The sequence below is a fragment of the Hylobates moloch genome, unplaced genomic scaffold (assembly GCF_009828535.3).
Source record: "Hylobates moloch isolate HMO894 unplaced genomic scaffold, HMol_V3 SCAFFOLD_14, whole genome shotgun sequence".
Classification (NCBI taxonomy): domain Eukaryota; kingdom Metazoa; phylum Chordata; class Mammalia; order Primates; family Hylobatidae; genus Hylobates; species Hylobates moloch.
The window spans coordinates 29181662-29202962 of record NW_026652289.1 but is presented as its reverse complement, the minus strand read 5'-3'; the positions used below and the strand labels follow the sequence as shown (position 1 = coordinate 29202962).

The following is a 21301-nucleotide window of genomic DNA, read 5'->3' as shown; positions in this document are numbered from 1 at the left end:
GTTCCCAGACTTTTTCCTCTCTGTGCTTGCTTTATTTTGAATAATTTCTGTATAATGTCTTTAATTTCACTGACCTTCTTTTTCTGCAATGTATAATCAGCTATTAATCTTATCCCTAATCTCAGCTCACTGCAACCTCCGCTTCCCAGATTCAAGTGACTCTTTTGCCTCAGCCTCTTGAGTAGTTTGGATTACAGGTGCACACCACCATGTCTGGCTAATTTTTGCAGTTTTAGTAGAGACTGGTTGGCTCTACTAAAGCCAGGCTATTTCCAACTCCTGGCCTCAAATGATCCACCCACCTTGGTCTCCCAAAGTGAGATTACATGCCTGTAATCTCATGCTTTGGCCTAAATATCTTTATTTTTGTTTATTTACTTATTTGAGACAGAGTTTCAATCTGTCACCCAGGCTGGAGTGCAGTGGCACGATCTCGGCTCACTGCAACCTCCACCTCCTCGGTTCAAGCGATTCTCGTGCCTCAGCCTCCCAAGTAGCTGGGACTGCAGGCACGTGCCACCATGACTGGCTAATTTTTGTAATTTTAGTAGAGACAGGGTTTCGCTATGTTGGCCAGGCTGGTCTCAAACTCCTGGCCACAAGTGATCTGTCCGCTTTGGCCTCCCACAGTGCTGAGATTATGGGCATGAGTCAGCACACCAGGCCTACATATCTTTAAATAATGTATATGTGACTGCACGACTGCAGCATTGGTATCTAGATAGATAATCAATTCATCTATAAACCAGCTATCAAGTAACTGTCTAAATATTTAAAACACAGTTCTTGTTTAGCTCATTCTTAGTTTTGATCACCTTTTTTTGTTGGGTGGTAGGGAGCCCTGCTGGTCACTTTGAAAATATACTAAGGTCAAATCTTCCGATATCCTGAAGGTTTCTTTCAGCTGGATTAAGCTCCCAACTCCAGGCAAGCCCAAGTTTGTGGCCTCCCGCATTAATGCTCTTCCTATCTACCAGAGTCGACAGTACTTGTTCAGCTCAGTGTCTGAGTGTAGCTCACTCCAATTAGCTACAGTTGTTGACTTTTGCAGAAATGGAAGCAGTGGGATCCAACCGATATTTAGCTGCAATGTGAAAATGAGTGCAGTTGGTACCTGATGTCCAAGTACGATGCACTGAAGTGTCAAGATTTTCACATACTTTCTGATTAATTGATTCTCCATATTCTGTCCCATCATTGACATTAGTGTGTAGTTGAAAGTCTCCAGTCCTATATAGTCCAGCGAGAAGTTATTCCTTGTCAGCTTTGATTTGACACTGTCAAAGGTCATCTGGTACCCAGCAAGCCAGCCTCATCAGCAAAGACAGCCAAACCATGGATTTCAAGTCCTGAAAAATGAAAGTCAAACCAAAGTGTATACATTCTCCTTATAACAGGACTTGATCTTATCACTTTTCTCTCCTGTGTTTGGTGAGAAGGTAGTATCTAATGTCAGTTTCAAACCTTGAAAAACCTGGTCTTTAACTGTGATTTCTGTTCCCAGAGTGTTCTGTTCCCAGAGTGTTCTGCTTTTCTGTGAAAGTCAGATCATAATCACACCATTTATATTTGGTCTCCAACATCCCAGTAATTTTACCAGTGTCTGTATGAGATGAACCAGATGTTGAGAATTCCATGCCACTGCATGACTTTTTTTTTTTTCACATCCAGTTTCACCAACCCTGAACCAAATCCTTTGTGGAAAGTATCTCTGACAGCTGTGCCAAAGTCAGCATATGATGGAGGAATACATTGGCCACACTCAGGTCTGTCTGTAGGTCACCATGGTAAAGACTTGGGAAGAGATAATCTGGTGGTCTCCGGATGGGTGGTGCTCCCACTGCTGTGCTTACAGCTGAGGCCACTGGGTTTGCGTGCCATTGGGTCACAGATGCCTTGGCTGGAGGACAAAGTGGAGGCACCATTCCACTTGCAGCCTGAATGTTTTTTTTTTTTTTTTGAGACAGAGTCTCGCTCTGTTGCCCAGGCTGGAGTGCAGTGGCGCAATCTGGGCTCACTGCAAGCTCCGCCTCCCGGGTTCACGCCATTCTCCTGCCTCAGCCTCCCGAGTAGCTGGGACTACAGGCGCCCACCACCACGCCCGGCTAATTTTTTGTATTTTTAGTAGAGACGGGGTTTCACTGTGTTAGCCAGGATGGTCTCGATCTCCTGACTTCGTGATCCACCCGCTTCGGCCTCCCAAAGTGCTGGGATTACAGGCGTGAGCCACCGCGCCTGGCCTGAATGTTTTTAAAATGTAAAAATATTTTTGAGCTGTATTAGTTAGTGTTCTCCTTAGAAACAGAATCAGTAAGATAGATAGCAGTAAGATAGGTAGGTAGGTAGGTAGATAGATAGATAGATAGATAGATAGATAGATAGATAGATAGATAGATAGATAGGTGACAAAATGAGCCAGCCGTGGTGGCTCACACCTGTAATCCCAGCACTTTGGGAAGCCAAAGTGGAAGGGTCATGAGGTCAGGAGTTAGAGACCAGCCTGACCAACATGGTGAAACTTCATCTCTACTAAAAATACAAAAATTAGGCGAGCATGGTGGCATGCGCCTGTAATCCCAGCTACTCAGGAGGCTGAGGCAGGAGAATCACTTGAACCTGGGAGGTGGAGGTTGCAGTGAGCCGAGATCATGCCCTTGCATTCCAGCCTGGGTGACAGAGCAAGACTCTGTCTCAAAAAAAAAAAAAAATGAAATGTATTATGGAAATTGACTCACACAGTTATGGAGGTCAAGAAGTCCCACTATCTTTCATCTGTAACCCGGATAACTAGGAAAGTCATTGTTGTAATTCAGCTTGAGTTGGAGGGACTGATTATGTAAATCTTAGTCCAAGGCCAAATGGCTGAGAACCAGGGGCCTCTTTGGTATAAGTTCCATGCCCAAAGGCCTGAGAATCAGAAGCTCCGATGCCCAAGGGCAGCATAACCTGGATGTTCCAGCTTAAGGAAAGAGAGCTAAATTCTTCCCTTCCTTTGCTTATTTTGTTCGATCTGGGCCCACATAGTATTGGATGGTGCACATCCATATTGGTAGGGGCAGATATTCCCTACTTAGTCTACTGATTCAAATGAGAAGCTCTTCAAGAAACACCCTCACAGACATACCAGAAATAATATTTTACCAGCTATCTGGGTATCCCTTAACCCAGTCAAGTTGACTTATAAAATTAACCATCACATTAGCCTTATTTCTACTAGTGAATTCTTGGTAAATATTTGTTGAATGAACAAATGTCATATTCTTTTCCAACAATAATAGCTATATTTCTACTAATAATTGTTACTGAGTGTTTAGTAAGTACCAAACTCTAGACGACATTTTTATGATTGAACCTCATTTAGTTCTCACAACTAATTGTGATGGAAAAAATGATAAGGAAACTGAAGCTTAGAAACATGAAGTAACTTGCCTGAAGTTAAACAACTGATCAGAAGATTAACCCAGAGAGCTTGTCTCCAGAATCCAGTCTGAATCACAATCTACTGTGCCTTTATTTTAGCCACTCATGAACAAATAAATTTAGTAACCCTCTTGGCTAAAATATCTGGCAAACATAGTTTGGTTGTATAGGATTGAAAATTTTTTTTGCACATATATCACTTTTCATTAGAATCGTTATAGTGATCAGCATGCTTATATTTTCCCAAATGTGCCATCTCTCATCTCAAATTCTAAAGTCAATGAGTTGTCTTTAAGAGAAATAACTGGTTTATATATTTTAGGCTCAATTCTTGGAGTGATCAATGCTGCTAATGCTCATCTTCTTTCCAATTAGTAAGGTCTGGGTCCTTGCACTTTCCTGGATTCTCTTTTTAAATGTAACAGAAAAGAAGTAGCTTTGGGCTTTGTTCAGTATTTTCCTGAATTGTGATGCAGTTGTCTGTAGTAAGCATATCAATAACCGTGGAAGTAGTGTTTCCCTCTAACCTCCTGGGAACAACATTTTTCACTGTGTGGGTTTGTCTTGATGGAGAGAGCTGCAAGAAAAACTGTGGTTGCCACCATTTTTACATAGGATGGAGGGATACATACTTTTCATCGTGATTCAAAATAAGTAATTTCTGGCAGAAATAAAAAGGATTCTCTTGCTGTACTTATTCCATAGCTAGTGATTAATATTAATATTACGCCTCCGTAACCAGAGGCCTTTACTGTGCATGACATTGGCAATGATACATCCTAAAAAAATTTGGGAAGTATGATGATGCTTGAGATATGCCATGTTTTCCTTTTTTACTTTCTAATTTTCTGCTTTCCTCTCTCCTTTTCTTTCTGGGCTGTGTGTGTGTGTGTGTTTGTGTGTGTGTGTGTGTGTACACTTTGGTGTGTCTCTTAAAGTCTTTTCATCTCAAGCTCCCTGATATATCTGGAATTTGTCCACCCCTCTCTGCCTCTGTTTTCTCTCCTAGCTTCTATCATTCCCAGCGTGAACTATAACCTCCTAATTGGTGTCTTCACTTGAGTTCTGTTTCCCTATTGTTGATTCACCACATATCATTTAAAAGATGTTTTACAAATGAAAATCTGAGCATTCCTGTTGCTTAAAAATATTTGGTGGCTACCTCAAATCCTTAATATTTCTAATCTTCATGATTATGTTCCTGAAAATATTCTCTAGCCACATTCATTTACTAGATCATTAGATTTTGTGTGTTTTTGGCTGTCATCATAGTAAGATATTTGTGTCATCAGTACATATACACACATATACACAGACATGCCTAAAACAAAATTTCACAAAAATACCTACCTTTTCTACACACACACATATCCATGTACCTATGTGACATAGATGTATAATATATGTGTGAATATTTAGTATATATTACTCCCCATTACATGGGACCAGGAAATATGTTTGTCCTATTTAGGTACTTATGGCCAACATTTAGAATTTTGCCCAGTACAGGATAGGTACTCAGGATATATTTGTTTTTAAGGACCCATAAGCTAAAATAATCTTTATAAAAGAATGCTATATGAGTGTTTCACCCTCAGGAGTTTCCAATAAAATAGTTTTTTGTAGGAAAAGCAAAGCTAAGAAAATATTTTCTATTTCTATTTATTGATGTGATTTTATGTGTTAACTAAAAGTCACACTTATAATAATTTTCCTTTGAAATCAATAATAGTTATTTCAGTGATAGAGTTTCACATATTGCAGATTTTAATATATACTATACAATGTAGGAAAACAAACCACATTAAAAAATGTATGTGTTGCTTTGTTTAAGGTAGAACATTACATTCATTTTATTCTGATATGTTTGGCTTTAGGCAGAGATATATTTTCATTTACTAGACAAGATTCATCATTGTAGAATCCGTTAACTAGGCACTGAGTACCTAAAAGCTTTAGGTGTTTAGAGGATGTTTGGAAAACTGATGAAATGGGGATCTGAGTTGCACAGGTAGGATCCATTTAATTTGGGGGCATGCAGGAGTCAGACTTTGGTCTAGCATATGTAATTGGTGTGGGATTGCATTGATAAACTTCCTTTCTAGAGTATTTGAGCTGGCTATTGAGTCTTTCAGCTTTCAATGTTGGATAAAATTTATATTAGCCTCAAGCACTAAAACCAAGTAGTTTCATGTGTTGACTATTTGTTGGTCTTTATAGAGTCCAGCTTTATACCAGGATTTGAATGAGGCAAAAGTGCATTATTCTAATCTTCAGAGATACCAACATATATCAGGTATGGTGATTGATAGGTTTCCTAAAGTCATCTCTTATTTGCTTTTCTTAGTCTCAACTGTGGTTATGGTCTCTTCTAAAGTTATTTAAAAGAAGAATATGGTTATTTCTTAGTGCTTTTTTATAATTAAAAAAAAAAGGAAAATAGACTCAAAAATTGATAGTAGTTGGAGTCCAATCTTTGCATTTTTCTATTAAACTCTTGAACTCATATGGATAACATGTTCTTCCTACAATTACTTACTAGTTAGGGATTGACTAAGCTGCAATGAAGAGATTTTTAAATTATGGAAATTTGAAAGAATTCTTGAAAACAGTTATTTTAAAAATTATCCTAGTAAATTGAAATAATTTATAGCATGCTTTTCTATTTCCTGCCCAGCCTTTAAATTTTTATCTTGCAGTAATGGTATTATTTTTCTTTCTCAGCAAGGTACGGACCTGATAATTGTTTATTCCAGCCATGATCTTTATATTTGTGATTCTTCCCTGACCAGCTGTGCTAGAGTATGTTGTTAGTGCTATCCTGGGAATCATGTAGAAAACTTGGTCACTTAATGTCAGGAGGTGATCTTGGATAAAGTCACTTAGAAAAAGGACAAGTCAACTCCTAATCTTAAGAAAAAACACTGCGTGTTCTCACTCATAGGTGGGAATTGAACAATGAGAACACATGGACACAGGAAGGGGAACATCACACTCCAGGGACTGTTGTGGGGTGGGGGGAGGGGAGAGGGACAGCATTAGGAGATATACCTAATGCTAAATGACGAGTTAATGAGTGCAGCACACCAACATGGCACATGGATACATATGTAACAAACCTGCACATTGTGCGCATGTACCTTAAAACTTAAAGTATAATAATAATATAAAAAAGAAATATAGCCTATACACAAATATTTTAGAGTTAAAAAGAAGACTGATTTGACATGTTTGTTAGATTAGCTTCACTTACAGGTCAACGTACTTGTATGTATTTTACAACTTTTCTTCAACCCACTTTTTACTTTTAAAATATATTAGTACATCATCTCTGGGCTTCCTAGGAATTGAAGAATTAGGAAGGAAAAATAGCTAAAATTGGCATAAATATGCAGGAATTCAATGTTGTTACTCTTACACATCTATTTAATTAGAAATAAAAAGTTACATACAAAAAGAAGAAAAAACAGATAAATAAGAGTATAATATATACTCAGTATATAAGAGCTGCCTTTTCTCTAAATCTTGCCCGCATTTTGTCTTTTTGGTATCCATTCTATTTGTAGTTCTCTGATGATTAGAAACATTGAGCATTTTTTCATATACCTGTTGGCCATATTTATGTCCTCTTTTGAGAAATGCACACTCAGATCTTTTGCCCACTTTGTAGTAGGATTAGTTGTTTATTTTTTTGCTGTTGAATTATTTGAGTTCCTTGCACATTCTTGATATTAGTCCCTTGGTGGACACATAGTTTGCAAATATTTTCTCTCATCCTACAGATAGTGTAATGCCTCCAGCTATGTTCTTCTTGCTTAGGATTGCTTTGGCTGTTCAGTGTATTTTGTAGTTACGTACACATTTTAGGATTGTTTTTTCCATTTCTGTGAAGAGCATTATTGGTATTTTAATAGGAATTGAATTGAACCTGAAGATTGCTTTGGGTAGTATTGTGATTTTCATGTTATTAATTATTGTGGTCCATAATCATGGGCTATCTTTCCATTTGTTTGTGTCCTCTTCAATCACTTTCAACAGTATTTTCTACTTTTTTTTGGCACAGGTCTCTCACATCCTTGGATATATGTATTCCTAGGTATTTTTTTGGTAGCTATTATAAATGAGATTGCTTTCCAGATTCTTTTTCAGCTAGTTGATTATTGGTTTTAAGGAATCCTATTGATTTTTATATTTTGATTTTGTATCCTACAATTGTACTGATTTTGTTATCAGTTTTAAGGGGTTTTGGTGCAGTCTTCAGGTTTTTCTAGATATAAGATCATGTTGCCTGCAGAGAGGGACACTTTGACTTCCTCTTTTCCAATTTGGATTCTTTTTATTTTTCTCTTGCTTGATTGCTCTGTCTAGGACTTTCGGTACTATGCTAAATAGGAGTGGTTAAAGTGTACATTCTTATCTTGTTTCCAGCTCTTGAGGAAAGGCTTTCAGCTTTTTCCTATTCAGTATAATGTTAGCTATGGGTTTTATCATATATGGCCTTTATTGTGTTGAGATATTTTCCTTCTATGCTTAATTTGCTGAAGGTTTTTTCAGGAAGTTATGTTTAATTTTATCAAATGCTTTTTCCTGCATCGATTGAGATGATCAGATAGTTCTTGTCCTTTAGTCTATTGATTTGATGTATCAGATTTATCAACGTGCCTATGTTGAACCATCCTTGCATCTGTGGGATAAATTCCACTAGATTTTGGCACATTATCTTTTTAGCATGTTGTAAGATTCAGTTTGCTGGTATTTTGTTAAGGATTTTTGCATCAATATTCATCAGGGATATTGGCCTGTGATTTTCTTTTGTTGTTGTTGTTGTTGTGTCTTTGTCTGGTTTTGTTATCAGGCTAATACTGGCCTTATAGAGTGAGTTAGAAAGAATTCCCTCTTTTTAATTTTTTGGAATAGTTTTAGAAGAATTGGAGTTAGTTTTTCTTCAAATGTTTGGAAGAATTCAGCAATAAAGCCAACAGTCATGGGCTTTTCTTTGTTGGGAGACTCTTTATTACTCATTCAATCTTGTTACTAATTAATGGATTGTTCAGGTTTTCTATTTCTTCCTGGTTCAATACTGGTAGGTTGTATGTGTTCAGGAACATATTCATTTCCTCTAGGTTTTCCAATCTGTTGCCATGTAGTTGTTCATAATGATCTCTAATAATCTTTCTTATTTCTGTGGTATCAGTTGTAATGTATTTTTTGTTTCTGATCTTATTTTTATATTCTTTCTCTTTTCTCAGTCTAGCAGTTTATCAATTTTATCTTTTTTAAAAAAAACTTTTCACTTTATCTTTGTTTTTTTTTAATCTATACTTTGTTAGTTCTGCTCTGATCTTTATTATTTATTTTCTTCTAATTTTGAGATTAGTTTTTTCTTGCTTTTCTAGCTTCTTGAGGTGCATAATTAGGTTGTTTATTTGAAATCTGTCTACTTTATTGATGTAGGTGTTTATTTTTACAAGCTTCCCTTTTAGCATTGCTTTTATTGCATCTCATAGGTTTTGGTATGTTGTGTTTCCATTTTCATATGTTTTAAGAAATTTTAAAATTCCTTCTTAATTTCTTCATTGATCAATGGTTGTTCAGGATTGTGTTGCTTAATTTACACCCATTTGTAAATTTCAAATGTGTTTTAAATTTCCTCTTGTTATTAATTTCTATTTTTGTTCCATTGTCATTTGATAAGATATTTGATATGACTTAGATTTTTAAAATTTTTTTGAGACTTTGTCTTGTGGCTTAATATGTGATCTATCCTGGACAAAAGCTCTAGTTTCTTATAGGTGGCCTGGAGACGGAAAAATCAATCTTTGGCAAAGACAAACAGAGCAGATAAGTAGAAAGAAGTGAGCAATATTACAAATTCAGAAAGACAGAATGAGTTGCTGGTTTCATTGTTCCCCATGACTATGTTAATTCCTCTTGAAAGGTATGTGTATAATCTAGAAAACATGAGACATTTCTGAATCCAGAAATAGTAGGAGTAGCTTCCTGTTGCTAATGGCACTGTGCTGTCAGCTTACTAATCTTGGTTGCTAACAAATTAAGTCAGTGATGTTGTGATCCTGGAGCAAGCTGTTATACTGAAACTTTCCAATTTTCCAGACAGCTTTCTATCATAGAAGAGGCTGTAGTTTCCTCCATGGTGCACCTCTGAATTGTGACGTTAGGAGTTCTTCCTGAAGGTTCTGCCTAGAATATTTTTTGTTCATTTCTCCCAGTGATTCTGTAAGTCATTTAGCACCCTGTGATACCTAAGTGGGGGCTGAAAATACCAAGTGTGGATTTTTTTCTCTGAAACTGAACTTTAACAAATACAATAATTATAGCATTTAGAAAACTTTAAGGTGATACTATATATTTATTCTTTCATATGTGCTTGAGAGTCATTGGTAAACAGACAATACCCTCATGGAATTTACATGCTAGTGGAATAAGACAGAAAATAAGCAATAAACAGAAAAGAATAAGTATATAATATATCATGCAAAAATGTAGTAAGAGCTAAGAAAGAAGAAGTGGAAAGTGTATCTGTAGTTTCAAATAAGGTGGTCAGGGTAGGTGACATCTGAGCAAAGACTCAGTTGAAGGAGATTTTGTGTTGTTATTTCAATATTGTTTCATTATACAAGCTTGAAGATGAAACTTTAGTTTCTCTTTAATATTTTATCTATAACAACTCTATATAACATTTTAAAAATTTCATATTGGTCTCATATTTGTCAAGTGTCATCATTCATCTTCTTCAAATAACTGATATGTAGGCTTTAATACAAGTCTTTTCCCAAAATTCATTTGTACAGATTGTCAGGTGGTTAGATTTTCCTTTCTTGTATCTCATTTAGAGCCAGAGCAATTTAAGAGTAGGTTGAAACTGATAAGGAATTAAGTAAAGACCATTAGGTTACAGTTACAGAAGTAATACTTTAAATTTTGGTGATCATAACAATAACAAAAGAGAATTTTGCATAGGGTGAAAGTTTCAAATGATTATGAGTAGCAAGAAAGCTCAGAAATCATAAATGTTGACAATTCTTAAAATGTATGAATCTCTTACATAACAGCAAAGATCATTCCAATTTGTCAAAATCTCTCCAAATGGAACAGATATTTTATTTGTGATTTACTAAGGCCTATGGACATGAAGTTTTTACTTTCTTTGTTGTGGCCACTCCACTTTTATTTGCATGGCTTGAAGTTTTCACTAGATATTTTCACCCTTTTATCACACGTCACATTATTGACCAATAATGAACTTGAAATTTACTAAAAACTCTGTCATTAGTACTTACTTAACTGTGCCTTTCTACATATTTGAAATTTTAATTTTGCAAATTCTGATAGCTGAATTTTACTTTTATTCATTAAATTTTATCTTGTTAGATTGGAGTCATTTTTATGACTAGTGAATCTAAGTAATCCCTGACTCTTTTGTCAGATAAGCAATTTTTGGTTTCCCTTGTTGTCTCCTTTACACTCTTCTCTACTCTAATTCATGAGACTAATGAGTCTTCTTAAATGTATCAAAATGGAGGACTAAATCTGGCAGCAGACATCAGAAATGTTTCACTGACTGCCCATCAAAATCCCACACTCATAGGAATGATCCTCTAGACATTTATACATTGCCCAGACATTTGTATGTAAGAATGACCATTCTGCCATTTATACATTTACTGGTGTAAAGTAGTGTTCCCACTGAGTGAATGAACTTCTGTGTGATTCACTTGTGTATATTTGCTGCAGCATTTTTTCTCTCTTTTTAAAGTGGAGTCATACCATAAGCTTGAAATGCTATTAGGATTAAATAAAATAAGTTAGTAAAATAATCCCTAATGTGATGTTTTGAGATATATATATGCACATACATACGTATATGTATACATATACGTATGTACATACATACGTATATGTATACATATGCACATACACGTACATATATGCATACATATGTACATATACATACATATATGTATATATACACGTATACATGTACAGATGTACATATACATGTATGTATACATGTACATATGTGTATATATGTGCATATGTACATGTATGTATACATCTACACGCATATATGTACATATACAGATATGTATACATATGTGCACATATATGTACATATATGTGCATATATCTCAAAACATCGCATATGTTTACCTATATATACATATATGCATACATATATACACATATGTACATATATGTATATATAAGTATATATATAATGTATATAATATATAATATATATAATGAAAGCATTACTGTATCAAACAACATATTTGTCATCTCACGTAATTACCGTGTGTATTAGGGGGATGTGTATGAAGACCATCTAAAATCTCTTTCAGCCAATTTCCCAAATGCGATACTGTTAACTATAATTCTCATTCTGTACACTACATCTCTATCTTTACTCACCCTACATAACTGTTAATTTTGTACGCTTTAATCTACATCTCCCTATTCCTCCCTAACCTCCTCCCCTGATAACTACCATTCTACTCTGTTTTTATGTCATTGACTTAAAAAAGATTCTGCATATAAGTGACATCATGCCATATGTTTCTTTCTGTGTCTGGCTTATTTCATGTAGCATAGTATCCTTCAGGTTGTCCATGTTGTCACAAATCTAGCAAGATCCCCTTATTTAAGACAAATAATATTCCATTGTGTGTGTGTGTGTGTGTGTGTGTGTGTGTGTGTGCATCACAATTTTTTAGTACATTCATCTGTCCATGGACACTTAGGTTATTTCTGTATTTCGGCTATTGTGACTAGTGCTATGATAAACATGGAAGTGCAGATGTTTCTACGAGATACTGAGTATGCATTTATTTGAGTATATTCCCAGCAGAGGGATTACTGGATCATATGGTAGTTCTCTTTTGGACTTTTTGAGAAATCTTCATACTGTTTTCCAAAACGGCTGCACCAATCTATATTTTCTCCAACAGTGACAGGTGTAAGGTGACATCTCATTGTGACTTTGATTTGCATTGCTCTGATGGTCAGTGATGTTGAGCACCTTTTCATATACTTGTTGATCATTTAAATGTCTTCTTTGAAGAAACATTTATTCAGGTCCTTTGCCCATTTTTTATTGAGTTGTGCGAGTTCTTTATAAATTTTGGATATTAACCCCTTAACAGATATTTTCTCCCAATCTGTAGGCTACCTTTTCATTTCATTTATTATTTACTTTGCTGTGCAGAAGAGCTTTTCAGTTTGATGCCATCCTACCTGTTTTGTCTTGTTTTGTTTGCTTTTGTTGCCTAAGCTTTTGGTATAATATCCAAAAAGTCATTGCCAAGGCCAACCCCAAGGAGTTTTTCCTAATTTTTTTCTTGTAGTTTTATAATTTCAGGTTTTACATTGAGGTCTGTTATTTATTTTGATTTGATTTTTTGTATATGGTATAATATAAGGGTCCAATTTTAGTGTTTTGCATGTGGATATCCAGTTTTTCATCACTATTTATTGAAGAAACTATCCTTTTCCTATCATGTCTTCTTGGTGACCTGTTGAAAATTAGTTAATCATATATGCTTGGGTTTATTTTTGCACTCTCTATGCTGTTCTATTGATCTGTGTGCCTGCTTTTATGCCAGCACCATACTGGGTTTGTTGTTGTTGTTGTTGTTGTTGTTTTGATAGAGTCTTGCTCTGTCACCCAGGCTGGAGTGCAGTGGTGAGATCTTGGCTCACTGCAACCTCTGCCTCCCGGGTTCAAGAGATTCTCCTGCCTCAGCCTCTTGAGGAGCTGGGACTACAGACATGTGCTACCGCGGCCAGCTAATTTTTGTATTTTTAGTAGAGACAGGGTTTCACCATGTTGGCCAGGCTTGTCTTGAACTCCTGACCTCAGGCAATCCGCCCACCTTGGCCTCCCAGAGTGTTGGGATTACAGGCATGAGCCACTGTGCCCAACCCATACTGTTTTACATACTATAGCTTTGTAATATAATTTAAAATTAGGCAGTTTAATGCCTCCAACTTTGTTTTTATTTCTCAAGTTTGCTTTGGCTATTCAATGTCTTTTGCAGTTCTATACAATATTAGCATTTTTTCCATTTCTGTGAAAAATATTATGGAAATTTTGAGAGATTGTATTGAACCTATAGACAGCTTTAGGTAGTACAAATATTTTAGCCATACTTATTTTTCCAATCTTGTCCAAAGTGAAAAGGAAGAAGCAAAATTATCCCTTTTAGCAGATGACATAGCCCTGTATGTAGAAATCTTTGATGAATCCACAAAAAACTGTTAGAACTAATAAATGAATTCAGTAAATTTTCAGGATCCAAAATCAACATAGAAAAATCAGTTGCATTTCTTTACACCAACATGAAACAAAAATATTGAAAATGTATTTTTTTCTTTCAAAACTTTCACTCACTTTCTCATCATACAGCAATTGATTATTAACTGAAAATCCCAAGGCACCTAACCTCATAGCCTTATTTATTTTCTAATTATTTTATTATTGAAAAATTAATACATGAACAATCAGAAATACATTGAAAATAAATCTCACTCTTTGCTATAGAACCTCCATCCCTCTCCTCCTAGCAAAATAAAATAAGATTTTATTATGCTAGACCAGAAATATCTAGTGGTCTTGGAAGTCACTAAACTGTAAAAGGAGAGGAAAACGACATAAAGATAAAGAAGATAATCTGCTAACTTTGTTGCTTTCCTAAACTGAGACTTTAATTAAAACAATTAGACTTTGGGAATTTAGCCTATCAGTCTTATATATTGACCAAACAATGTCAGATATAGACATTGGTTTGCAGATTAAGTTCCTACAAACATATGATTAAGAAGCCCTTTAAATATGCTCTTTTGCATGAAGCACTTTTCAGCGTAGGTACTCTATTTTTTGTTTTAAATTTATAAAATAGAACCTCATTTTGTTTGTTTTCAAATAGAGCTCAAGCAAAGAGGTTGCCATGATTCTTACAGGATCAGAAATAGAGAAAGCAGAATCAGATTGAAGAGAGAAGTTGCCTGAGATATATTTATCAATTTGATTGAAGAGACACTACAGTTGTACTGTTTAACATGATGGTTTTTGGAAGTACAATATCAGGATAAACCATAATAGGTATCTCATTCTAGAAACCATCTTTGCAAAATAGTTTTTTCCAAAGTCTAGGGAATTAATTCATTATGGATTTGTGTTTTGATTAGTTAAAAACAGTATTGTATTTATCAGTTATAGCTACAAACTGGGAGATTCTTTGATTTACTGGTTTTAAAACAAAGGTCTTTGGAAAGTTTTATCTTTCTAAAACAACAGAAAAGAAAGGGAAGATGGGGGAATACATGGTGTCTTAGCCTGTTTTGTGTTGCTATAACAGAATATCAAAGATTGGGTAACATATAAAGGAAAGACATCTATTTTTTACAATCTGGAGAGTGGGAGTCCAATAGCCAGGTGCTGGCATTGAGGAGGGCCTTCTTGCTGTGTCATCTAATGACAGAAGGCAGAACAGCAAAAGCGCACAAGTGCTCATGAGAGAGAGGAAGGAGGCCAAACTCATCCTTTTATCAGGAACTCACCCCTGTGATAACAGACCCAATCCCATGATAAGGGCATTAATCTATTCATGAGGGCAGAGTGCTCATGACCTAATTACGAATGAAAAGTCTCACCTCCTAACACTATTGCATTGGGGATTAAGTTTACAGCACATGAACTTTGGGGGACACATTCAACCCATAGCGTATAGCATTCAAGTAAAATCTGAATTCATTCTTATTCAGTTAGAAAGTCAAACCAAAACATTTCCACCAATTCATTAAATATTTTTTGGCCATTTTTTTCTGACTTTTCAATTTTATATCTTAACCAGAAAGGGATTGATATAAACAAACCTTAAAACACAAAGTGAATTTGGACAAAGTTTATGAGTGTTTGCATATTTTCTACAAGGTTGTATTTCTTCTTCCATCCACTTTTAAATTAATTAAATACATCTCTTTCTTTCAATAATTTGTTCAACAAATATTTACTGAGATTTTACAATATTCTAGGCACTGTGAATACAAATAAGAGAAAGCGCTTTGCCTTCATGAAGCAAACAGGAGGAAGAATGATGATCACCATACGTACCAGTAAAACATATAAGGAGACAGATGCTGATTAGTACAATGGAGAAAAATGGAGCAAGAAAGAGAGAAAATGGATTGGAATGAGGGGCTATTTCAAACAGGTTGGTTTGGAAAGACCTGAGTAGAGACTTAACAGAGGTGAGAGAGTGATGCAGTGCTGAGGAGGAAGGCTTCGCATGAAAGAGAATAGCAAGGGCAGGCCCTGACACCAAAGAGGGCTTGGCAAGTTTAAGTAACAGCAAGATGGCCAACATGGTTGTAAGGAAGAGATGCCGAGGTGAATTCAAAGAAATAGCCAGGGTCAAACTGCAGAGGGTCCTGTAGGCCACTGTCAGCACATTGACTTTTATTCTGAGGATCTGAAGAAGTGACATTATCTCACATATTTTAGAAGAGTCATCCTGACTGTTGCATTGAGTGTAGACCATAGAAGCAGACATGAGGGTAAAACTAGGGAGACACACACACGATTGATCGCCAATATTTGCAGGTTTCATATTTGTAATTTCCCTACTTGGTAATAACCCCCAAATCTATACTTCATACATGCATTACAACACATGCATGTACAAAGTGTTGAAAAATTTGAGATGCACAATGCACATGTTCAAACAAGGTGATTCTCTGCGCTGCTTTCTGGTTTTAGCTCTCATGCAGTAAAGAAGTGTCCTTATTGCAGTCTATCTGGTGCCACTTTTATTTTTGCATTTTCATGGGATTTTGTTGTTTAAAATTGCCCTGATGCAAAGTGCTGAAGTGCTGTCTAGTGTTGCTAAGTGCAAGAAGCTGTGATGCGCCTTACAGAGAAAGTATGTGTGTTAGGTCAATTTCATTCAGACACAAGTGATAGAACTGTTGATTATGAATTTAATGTTAATGAATCAACAATGCAGTATGTCCAAAAAATAGAGAAATTCACTAATATGCACTTCAGGCCACAAAAGTGATAAATTAACACTTATGCATTGAAGCTATGGAAAAAAATTAAATTTGTGAATTCATAAGATGATGACCAATAGAAAAACATATGGAACGACATTGTTGTGAGGCTAAATAAAGGCCATAGAAATTTATCATCACGTTACCCAGGGTCAGGAGAATGTTAAATTCTTCTGGGCTAGTGCTGGCTGACTCACAGATTTCAGAAAACGTTAAACTTGCACGAGATTCAGGTTCTGCAGATAAGGAGTCTCAAGAATTTAAAAATACCTGCTGTGTGTTATGCAGTAAAAGGGTCATGTGAAAGAATAGGTTCACAATGCTGATGAGACTGCTTGTTTTATGATGACATCAGCAAACAAACCTGTATAATGCAAATGGCCTCTAAAGCCCAGGCTTTAAATCATTCAAAGGCCATGGAATGAATTATTTGCGAGAAATATGTATTAAATAAGGTGTTTTTAAACAGAAGCACACATAAAACAAGGTTATGAATTGATTGTTTGACAAAAACATGACCAGCTACTGAAACCTAACCCTGTATTTTCCATAGAAGCAATGGTTCTGTATTTGTTCATTCAGCATTTGCAATAACTTTTTAGTACATGACTACTGCAACTAATGAGAATCAACTGTATATAAACATATATATTTTTGTATATGTGTGTTTTGGACTCAATTGTTTCGCCAGCCCCCAACCAAATTCCTGTGTTGAAACCCTAATCCCTAGTAGGTCAGAATGAGACTGTATTTAGAGATACGAATTTAAAGACACAATTAAGTTAAAATGAGGCCCTTAGGATTGGCCCTAATCCAATCTGACTGGTGTCCTTGTAAGAAGAGATTCTGACACATAAAAGAGACATCAGAGGGGCACACACATACAGAAATGACCATGTGAGGGTTTACCATCTGCAAGCCAGAGAGAGAGGCCTGAGAAGAACCCAGCTCTGCCAGCACTTTGATCTTGAACTTCCAGCTTCAATGACTGTGAGAAAATAGATTGATTTTATTCATCTCATCTGTGGTATTTTATTATGGCAGCCATAGCAAACTAAGGCAACATCAGGCACATCACGTTGGTGTCATGGAACAGCCATATGTTTTATGGTGGTGGTGTGAAATTTATGAGACACGATTAAATTTGTGTATATTTTGAAAGAGGAGCTAAGGGGATTTTCTGAAGAATTGGATATAGCTTATTAGATAAAAATGGAAGTTTGCATTCAGGAGAAAATGTATTCCTATTTTGTTCTTTCTTGCTATTCACATGTTGCACCATTTTTTTCCGAAGAAAAACAACTAAGAAAGGAAAAAATCTTATGATGTGGTGATAAAAAGACTGACCACCCTAGTCATATCACTGAAACATTTCCAGGGGAATCAGCGAAGGCATGATGTGTTTTAGGAAATACGATAGGGTTGTTTGTGACAATGTAAATGTAGTTGTTCAGGGTTCAATTTTAAAAATTTAATTTTAAAACACTTAGTTTTGAAGAGTTAGAAATATTTGCAAGGAAAAATGATTTCTTATTTTTTATTAATATTATTTTCCATGGTTCTCTAATAAGAAGAAACCAAACTTAACTGCATAAACTATAATTAAATTCAAGAGTAAATGAGTAATGAATAAGTTTTAAGATCTAATGATATATTTACTCTACCCATGACACAATTATCTGAAAGCAAATTGATTATTGGATATAAAGACTGTTTTAGGGAACAAAAGCACTGAAAATAAATATGCAAACACTTTGTGTTGTGGATTAAACCTTACTGTTTTTAAAGTATTATAAAAAATCCATAATAATTACATTCTTAGAAAAATGTACTTTGAAGAGTAATTTCTGTGCATTTTATTTCTGCCATTAGTGTTCAATTTCATTATTTGGATTAACATTTTAATGTAATAAAGATATATTTTTGTGAGATAGTATCTTGGGACAACTTTTAAGAGAAAGACATTTTCATACATTCAGTTTATACTTTTTTGTATTGAAATGCAATCTACATGTTTCACTTTAATAAGGAACCAAATAGAGTCTTAACTTTGCTTTTGTTTCCTTATCTCCAATTTTCACTGTGGTTCTTATTTATATTAAGGGGATTATGTGGCTACTGTAAAATATTCTTTTCATAATAATTGCCCACATTCTAAGGCTGTATTCTTCTCTTCATGTTCATATATTTTGTATTTGTTTTGTAGTATTCCATTTCTTTTATAGTGAGGAAAAAAATCTGTTTGAAGTATCTAAGTCTCTAACCCTATGATTACCTTGGCTAATTAACATTTTTAGCTGCAGAATAGTTGTTTTCTAACAAATTCTTCTTCCTTAATTCTTTTCATAAGTTACCAAGTAAGTATCTCTTAGAGCTCCCAACAAGCCCTACATGTTTAAATAAATATTTAAATATTTTCAAGATCTTAAAATATTTAATTGATATTCAATGATACCAATTAGAATTTCTGATCAATGTTATTTTGAGAAATAAGAGCTGCTTGATTTCATGTAGCTACATGTTACTTTTAGAATTTTTATTTTTTGTTTTTAATCTTTTATCTGAATTCAGACATCTACTTTTCACTCTTACAGCTAGCTTTATTTACTCCTTGTTTTTGCTCTTTCTCTGCCACAGATTAAGTTTTATTTCTGTTCTAGAAGTAGCTTGTTCTTGAAAGGCTTACTATTGAGTTATTATTCATTTCTTTTCTGATATTTACATGTTTAATTAGCAACATTTTATAAATTACCTTCATAAATATTATTTCATTTGAACCTGATTGATTTCGTCCTGTGAAATAAATGGGAGATTATTATCTTCAATATGTAGATAAGGTGACTGAGGTTCAAAGAGATTCTATGACTTACTTTGGGCACACAGCTGATGAAGCTGGCATGGGTGGACTTCGGAATCACCCAGTGCTTCTCCCTTACAGGTCTTGGGCTCTTTCCACTACCATCCTATTATCTTTGCAGGCAGTTGAAGCTTAGGTATTCTGCAATAAGCAATACTTACAAGATTATCAGTCTTTAGTATAACCATGAATATAATTCTTAATAAATAATACTATGTACATTAATGTAGGCATATGTGAAAATGTTTTGTGAATTATGTCTATGCATACACAGCATATTAATATTTAGTCTGGCAAAATAGCACTAATGTAATTAGATATAATTAGGAAATACTTCATGCCTTCAAAATTATTTTGGGCCAGCATTTCTTTATTTTCTTATAAAATATAATTTTGGTTTATATCAAAATAAATCAAACATACCTTAAAAAGACGTATTTCTACAAAGCTTACATATTAAGTAGAATATAGGCTTACATTATTTTAACAAAGAATAAAGGGATGACGGATTACACAAATCTCATGTCTCTCTCATGTAAAAGTGCAAGGTGAGAGCCTGTTGTGGTTGCATGGGACGGGGAAGGGAAGGGATAGATAGGGAAGCTCTGCCCCTTGAGGTCATCCAAGATCCCAAATTTCTTCTGCATTGTTGCTTCGCCAAGTGTTTCCCTTGTCTGCGTAGTCAAAACTCATCACTACAACCACAGTCCAACACAAGGGAAGGGAGGAAGAAGTCAACGTTACCCGCAGTGACACAAACCTCTTCCGCTCCACATCCAGGAGGCTGTTTCCTATTTGCGTAGCTTTCCCTAGCTGCCATGCATTCAATTAAATATTTAGGGATTCTGTTACCAGAAGAGTAGAATGAGAGAATGGGTATTGGTTGATGAATACCATTATCTCCTAGCCTGAACGCTCATATACAAATGAGTCATTTATTTATTTTTTGATACATTTAAAACATACTTTTGGACATACAGTAATCCAAAGTATTTTTATATTACTTGATATAGCTCAAGGAATGTATAATTCTCTCTTTTAGGCCAGTTAAATCTAATTGTTATCTGGCAACGTATACACTAAAAGGTGAGTTATTAATCACTCCTCCCCTGACTTACACACAATCGCTTGTATAGTGGGACAGGATACCACAAAGATACTTCTTTTCAGAAAAGCCAAGAATATTATACAAACTAAAGTCATTGGTTCATTAGAGTTATCAAATCCTGCTGAGCAGTCAGTGCTAGCTCTTCCTAAACTGACCATCATTATTCTGCCTTTGGGGGGTAACTATTTTGTTCTAGTTTTCTCCATGGCTCCTGGATTTTCCATTTGGGAAGTTTTTGTTTGTTTGTTTGTTTGTTTTTTTTTCTATTATTCTCTATGGATTCCTGTTAGGTGAGTGTTAGAATATATCCCCTTCTTCGGAAAAGAAATTTCACAGTCCATTTCCTGCTAGTACAGATTTGGAGACCTAGAGATTGCTTTGAAAGTTTAAAAGACACAGGCTTTTTGAAAATTTCCCTTGTGGTTTCTTTGAAAAGACAATTTCCATCAAAATGCAATCGTTTCAGTCAGTTCCCTGTGCAGGTAAGCACAAGCAAAGATTTTATTTAACCATAGATATTAATTCTGAAATCTCGTGTTTATTTACTAGTCCTGTCCAGCTACCAACCCACAGCTGACATTACAGCTACCAGGAAAAGAATGACAAATTACAAAAATAACATTTGTAAAGGTATAATACAACAGTAAGGACTCAATATCAGAGAGGGCAGAACCATTCTGAAGTGATCTGAAGATCACCAGCTGCTTAAAACTTCCTAGAGGCGTTGGCCAATTCTGAATCAGGGCAGAGAACAAGCTCAACGCAAGCTGAGGCTACGATTAAGGAAAAAAAAAAATCAACAAAGCTGTTAGTTGTCATGGAAAGCTGACTGACAAGTTATAAAC

At 35.2% G+C, this 21301-nt stretch overlaps 1 pseudogene; it reads right to left on the bottom strand.

Moving 5' to 3' along the window:
• Window positions 1–811: 811 nt before the first annotated feature.
• Window positions 812–21301, bottom strand: part of LOC116481541 (voltage-dependent anion-selective channel protein 2-like) — a 30012-nt pseudogene continuing 9522 nt past the window's right edge.